The 7,120-nt window shown below is 31.9% G+C and overlaps 1 long non-coding RNA gene across 1 annotated transcript; it reads right to left on the bottom strand.

Moving 5' to 3' along the window:
- Nucleotides 1–2,455: 2,455 nt before the first annotated feature.
- LOC149789904 (uncharacterized) lies at nt 2,456–6,591 on the bottom strand. Its single transcript, XR_016423989.1, has 3 exons — nt 6,470–6,591; nt 4,579–4,686; nt 2,456–2,770 (listed from the first exon to the last, which is right to left on the bottom strand). It is a non-coding gene; the product is annotated as an uncharacterized LOC149789904 (long non-coding RNA).
- Nucleotides 6,592–7,120: the final 529 nt, after the last annotated feature.

Below are 7,120 nucleotides of genomic sequence, written 5' to 3'. Positions count from 1 at the left end.
GATGTATAACATAAATGCTGTATGCATTGTTTTGTGTGCAATAAACCACTCTGCGTATGATAAAACTTTCTCGTCTTCTTTAAAAATTTCAAAAACAAATTAAATGTTTTAAGTTTATGACAAATGAATGTCCATTTTGGCTTAAAATGTATCGTCTTTATATTAGGAAATGATAATAATAATAATGATAATAATAATAGCTTCATTATATTTAATTTCTTCTTGTAATAATCATAATAACAACTGTAACCATCATTATCATGATGTATATATTTTTATAACTGACAACATGCAATTTTGGTTGTACCTATTATGCTGATCATCAGTTGTTAAAGATGCGAGAAGATTGATTTTCAGTAAACTTTCATGCTGTTGAATATTAATTTCATTCATTTTGTTTCCTTTTTCAATTCTTTGCATTTTGACATCACCTGGATATCATTTTCAAAGTGGGTCACTTCTGAATAGGATGTTTAACAAAGATAATACCTTGTTTCTTAAGAAATAAACGATTACCATAATTTTACATTTGTTTAAAACTGTAAGAGCCTTAGTAGAAATCTCATGAGATCCCCAATCATTGTTCATGTATATAATTAACATTCATAACGAGATAGGTTCATATGTATCATTGCATGGGCCTTACATCAGACACATGGAGCAGGGGACTCCACCCTATGTCACAGCTTGTCCAGTATCAATATCTTTAAACGACAACCATGCATGCATACCCTGACTGGATTTGAAAAGACAGATGCAATGTTGGGCACTGGATCAGGCAATACTTATGGAGGTGTCGCTTGGATAAGTATGACCTAATTCAAGTTTATATGTATTTTACTCATAATCTCTGATTTCAGACCAATTCATTCTCCAAATGTAGTACTTTTGTTCACACTGAATGGGAGTTATAGAAGACAAGAGATCAAGGCAAAAGAATGAGCTTGAATCGATTAATGCCTGTTCACAATGAGAGGCAGATGAAAGTACAGTTTGGGTAATATTTTCTTAGAATACTTATCACTTGCAGTATTCATTTTACTAGCATTCAGATTTTAAATGATAATATTTTTCTTCTTTATATATATCTCAGAATGGAAACTCGATAAAACTTGTCTATTTATTGCAATTTTCTACCTGACAGTTACATATAGCATTCCAATTATATTATCTACAGTAGTTACTCTAAAGATAATATCGGGTATTTTAAATTATTGAAGATCATTGATTCAGATGTTGAGAGTATATGCTTAGAATACTTGTATGAGGTGTGCATGGTTGATCAAAATAGTATTAACAAAATTTACATGCTAGTGTCTGCAATGTTTTTAAATAAACTATTTTATCTTTTCAGAAAACTAATGAGGAAAACTCTGTATTAGTGGAGACAATGACTCTATATGTAGGCCACATGTTGGAAAGAGATCGATGGAAGAGTAGAACAGAATTTATATGAAACTCAAACAGCCTCTTAATGAAATAATTACCCCAATATCTGCCTTATATGGAAGAACTACCAGAAATAACTGAATGTGATGCTACTGACATTCTACTTCTAATACATGAGAATGAAATTGTGCCTTACGTTACTGTTGAAATTATCTATATTTTGTGATGATTAAAATATTGTATACTTCAATATACTGGATATCTTGTATACGTAGCACCTTCCGCTATTCCAACAAGAATGTATTACTGGCCATGATATTAAAACAGGCTTGATGATGACAGCTTCAGAACAATGCAGTTACCTTGGAAAAACATTATCAAAAAGGGATTTCAAGTTTAACAATGTAGAAATGCTACATTAGCAAGTAATATTATGGCATAGGAGAGCAATGTAGTATTGTTACTACATCAGGTTTAGAAATCACAAAACCAGTGCCTATTAATAGGGTATTGTTACTACATGGGTTTGGGGAAGAGCTATGTAGTATTGCTACAGTACTACATCTGGCTTTGGAGATCATAAAATTAGTGACTGGAAATATGGTATTGTTACTACATGTGTTTGTGGGATAGCTATGTAGTATTGTTACTACATCAGATGTTGAAGAACACAAATCAGTGCCTAGAAACAGGGTATTGCTGCTAGATGCGTTTGGTGCAGATCTATGTAGCATTGTTACTACACCAGGTTTTAAAGAAAACAAATCATTGCATCACTTTACAACTTCTTGTGCTTCTTTTTGTTAAACTTGATATTGTGTGTATAAATTTTAAAATCCCTTTAAAAAGGACAAGCAAGCAATTCCTTTTTTATTTTGACAGCCATTAAATGTGAAAACAAATGTCTTTACATTACAACATACATTTTGAGACCAATATATTTCTGTGTAAGAACGGTATTCATCTTTTATAAAAAGAGTTCCAAAGGTCAGTAAATCCTGTTAGAAAATATTTGAAAGGACGAGTGATCTACGTTTTATTAAACGAACAAACACAAGGCCTGAGAGAAGATCTTTAATTTGATAATATCAAAGTTACAATAATGAAAGATATTGTTGAAAATGTAAGTCCTAATTCAGCAAAACTATAAAATATAACACTGATGTCAAAACAAGGATGCAGAAGTTGATCTTCTATATTCAGCAAATTTTGTAGTACCCGCAGAAAGACGTTTCGCCGTTAAAAGCTGCTGGCACACATACTTAATCATCTAACTAACACATCTCTTGCCGTTGGGGAGATTGTTATATTGTCCACATCTCTTTGATTGTTGTAAATTGGTGGACAATCTCAGATCTTACTCTTCAGATCAGAAATTCAACTGAAATGTGAATACAAAAATATGTCTCATATTGCAGCTTTGTACAGTGAAAAACGGGATCATGTCTTTCTGTTTGATACCATTAATATTAAGCTGGTTGGCAAATACACAAATCGAGGCATAAAATTCACTATCAACGGCTCATTCAAAATAATACTGCATTTATATTAAGAAGTATGAAATATGTACAAGACTATTTTAAAATGAAAAACACTCGACGAATAGTATTTGACACAAGTTCAATGTGCTAGAGCAATACGTGTTTCTGTTTTGGTGTAAACAGGAGGACGTACAGACTTCGAAAAGAAACCAAATCGTTTAATGGATCACCTGAAGACACATACAAATCAAAAAATAATATAAACATTTGCTACATTTCTATATAAATCTTTGAAATACTACACCTTGTTAATTATACTTTATATGCTATGAACAATGACATCACAATCATTGCATTCGTTAGTATGTTCTTCTTTGTTCCATTGTCAGCTTAAAATGTTAGTGCAACAAATGAACCAAATTGTAATATCTTGAAATCAGATCAGAGTGACTGATTTGTGGTTGATTATTTAAATCGGCTGCTGACTGTGGTAGTTTCAATGACATTTTTTTATATTTATAAACACATTTAATTTTGAAACCAATGGTCCATAGGTAGATAAATTAAATATATTGGACACCATCAAATTAGATTAAATTATTAAATAAACATACTTATGTAAGTAATTAAATACAAAATGCACACTCCAAAAGATTCTATTCGAAAATTCTTTATCCGCTGGTACACAAGCTTATCTCCAACAGGTAAGTTATAAAAAAAAGAAAGTAAAAGTTAAAATAAGTGAGTTTTATGTATATAGGTAATCAAATAACAATGTAGCAAGTGTAACATTAAGGTAATAATTCACTGTCCAGTGTAATCCGAACTAAGATATGCATATATATATATATATATATATATATATATATATATATATATATATATATATATATATATATATATATATATACATCCTGATATTGCTTTTTATTTTAAAATTTAAAATTTTTTGTTTGTCTAGGTAATTATTATAAATCATCCATGGTCAGTTCACAATAGCAGCCTCTTAATGACTGTGTTTTTCGTATTAATAAAATTTAAGTCGTACCATTTTGTCCATACCATTTTGTCCTAGTACCATATATATGTGTGCGTGTGTGTGTGTGTGTGTGTGTGTGTGTGTGTGTGTGTGTGTAAAGTTTTAGAGTTAGGATTATTCATATGGTTATGTATGTGTAAAGGTTTACCATTTCGTCTGTATTCTGTGTCTGATGATTTACATAATATTCAAATATGTTTATTCAAAGTGGCTGTGTAGACCATAATATATAAACAACACATTCAGCCAAACCATCAGGCAATCTTGAACATACATCAGATCTCGATGCTTTGCTTGCTTGTGTTTGAGGTACGTGTAAACATTCAATTTACTCAAACGATATTGTCAAACGCAAATCACATTTTATCATTTGATTGCAAACAAGCGCTCATAAAATCTGACAATGGATTGTGTAGTGTATTAAAATGCTACATGTGTTTCAAAACATACTCAAATAATGTCAGTTAATCACGAAATAGTCGATCGAACAATATGAGATTTCACATGTATTAACATACTAGGTTTTGTTTAAATTGCTTCCTAATTTAAATATATTGTCTTTGAAAATTTGTTCGAATTGAACTTTCATCCCAGTGTATCATACATATCTCTGACACGGCGATTAGCCCGGTCAAAACACTTAAAAGATCTATCTTTCTGCCACATTACCTGTTAAGTCGAGGAGTAGTAATTGCAGTCTTCATCAGCATAATCATAGGATGGGTAGTGGACATCAACTTGAAGACCTTCAGGCGGACACCAATTCTCCATTGTAATCTAAAATTAAAAATACCATCTTTCATTCCGTGTTTCAGTAAGAAAGAATGACGCAAAGAAGTCCACAAAACACATACAACAACGACGGACAGGTATAGCGCATCCTTTTGTTTTACCTAAGATAGAAAGCCATTGTAAACACTGTAACACTAGCCATTCCACGATACTAATAGTTTGAAACTCACACAGAAAGGTGGGGTCCAATCTTTTATAACATTTCTGCTTAAAGGGGAAGATGTAATTCTGAAATGAGATAGTGATTGTAATACTTGTCCACATTCACATTTATTCTACATGAATCTCTAATGTAATGAATACATGAAAAGTAAATGTTGTCCTAATTCTTATGTTATATGTTTAGGCTGGAAAAATACTGTTAAAAAGAAAAATAAGAATTTACGGTTTAAGAATCAAATCCAAAAAGGATCCAAAAATAACCCACATGTAAAATTTAAGAAATCCTAATATTGAAGTGTTATGATGAAATCAAGTACGCGTCCCGACGAAGAATCCAAGATGGAAGGCGATAACGTATGCTGCATCCTGTATTATGTTGTGGTCTGCAGTTCCTTGTAGAAATTCAAAAAGTAACACTCCGGTGAGGGAAATCCGAATACAATTTTTAGGAAATGTCCTTGTTTAAGAATTCTGTATGAGCACACAAATATTTCCAGAGAAACGAATTAATCTTTTACAATACAAATAATCTAAAGAAAAATTAACAAACAATCATTTTACACCGCGAAAAAGTTGTTTACTTCTTTAAAACTATTTACACGTCGAGGGTCACTTAGCCAACACAGCCTCGATCACGGTATTATTATTCTTACAATAAAAATAAATTAAAAGAAATACTTGTTGACATGACTGTTACTAATTTTGAAATAAGGTCGGAAACTAGGTCAGCTTTATATATTTACACAAATGAACAGTCAGTATCAAACTATTTAGTTGAAAAAGTATCGAGTTCCAAGTCAATAGAACTACATTAATGTGACATAATGAAATAAAAAAATAAAAATATCTTAAAACTTACAAACAGTTAAATCAGATATAAGTTAAATCAAATATGCATAAGATAATAAATACTGACCCTAAAGCAGATCCAAAACAAACACCATAGGAAAGTATATAGGTTGGTAGACAGATCACGAAGTCACAAATTCAGTGTTTAAATAAGTATGATTGGACTCACTTTCCCTAACTAATCCGTTGGCATGGAAGATATTGAATATTTAATGTTTCCAATGATACGCTATTAATGACGAAATAATGTAAATGTAAATGTTGTGTATATAATATGTCAATATCGCATGTAGATTGATGTGTTGACATACATTTCAAAAGACCATTCCCATAATCAACTGATCTACATACACTTACACTGCATAGCTTAAGACCAATCCCGTAATCCATAAGTCAATCTGCACTTACACTGTATAGCATTAGACCAATCCCACAATCAATTGGTTGGTAAACAGCTGCTTTGTCAAGCTTAAAACCAATCTCTTTCTGCATTCTTTCGCTGACACAGACACGGTACTGCTTAACTGCTTAACAGCAAAATCCAGTTTTTATTCATCATTTGACACACTACAGAGCTTAAACCAATTCCATAGCCATTGACACTTAAAGTGCACAACTTAAGATCAACTGTTTTTGTTCACTAATATTTCCACAACACAGTTAAAACACTTATATAATGTGATTGTAGATGAGTCATAGAGCGTGCTCATTTTACAATTCTGCATGCCAAGAATAACTAAACATAGCTTTTACTTACAACTGACATGATGCCCTCTTTTGTGCAAGTGACTATATTGCAGTAGATATCCTCAGTCTCGTCGGGCTCCAGAAGGGTGTCAGATACCATGCAGCTTGTAAAATTGGTAACGACGATTAATAGGATACTGATGTTTACTATGACGACTTTGCTGGTATTGTTAGTGATTGTTATAGTGATGTAACTAATAATCAAGAACATAAGTGGAAATATTAGTATTAACATCAGTCTCAGTAGCTGCAGGAGTAGTAAAATAGAAAAATATTAACTGATACATCAGAGGAGCAGCTTTAGTAGTAGAATTTTTTAAAGCATCAGAACTATAACTATCTTCAAGAAAGAACGGAAGGGAACAATAGAAAGATGTAACTGTCAAAACAACCTTTCTTGCACGAGCAGTCTGCGTCATTGTCATTGTTGCACCATTTGTTGCTGCTGTCAACACAAAATTCACCACATTCGCAAGCTCTGAAAAGGCTAATAGGTATATTAGACTTTGAATTATGTAAATGATATATGGTCATCACGGATTTAAGCTACCGATTTACTATTAACCTTAGTCAACAACCCCAGTTCTGGAAGAGCACAACAGAAAGACCTTAATATATTCCGGGTGGTTAAGCTTCTGAATAAAATACGAATATGTTTTCA

This window comes from Sinohyriopsis cumingii, chromosome 10 (genome assembly GCF_028554795.1).
Source record: "Sinohyriopsis cumingii isolate HCF-2022 chromosome 10, ASM2855479v2, whole genome shotgun sequence".
Taxonomy (NCBI): Eukaryota; Metazoa; Mollusca; class Bivalvia; order Unionida; family Unionidae; genus Sinohyriopsis; species Sinohyriopsis cumingii.
The sequence above is the reverse complement of the archived record's forward strand: the minus strand, read 5'-3'. Positions and strand labels throughout refer to the sequence as shown.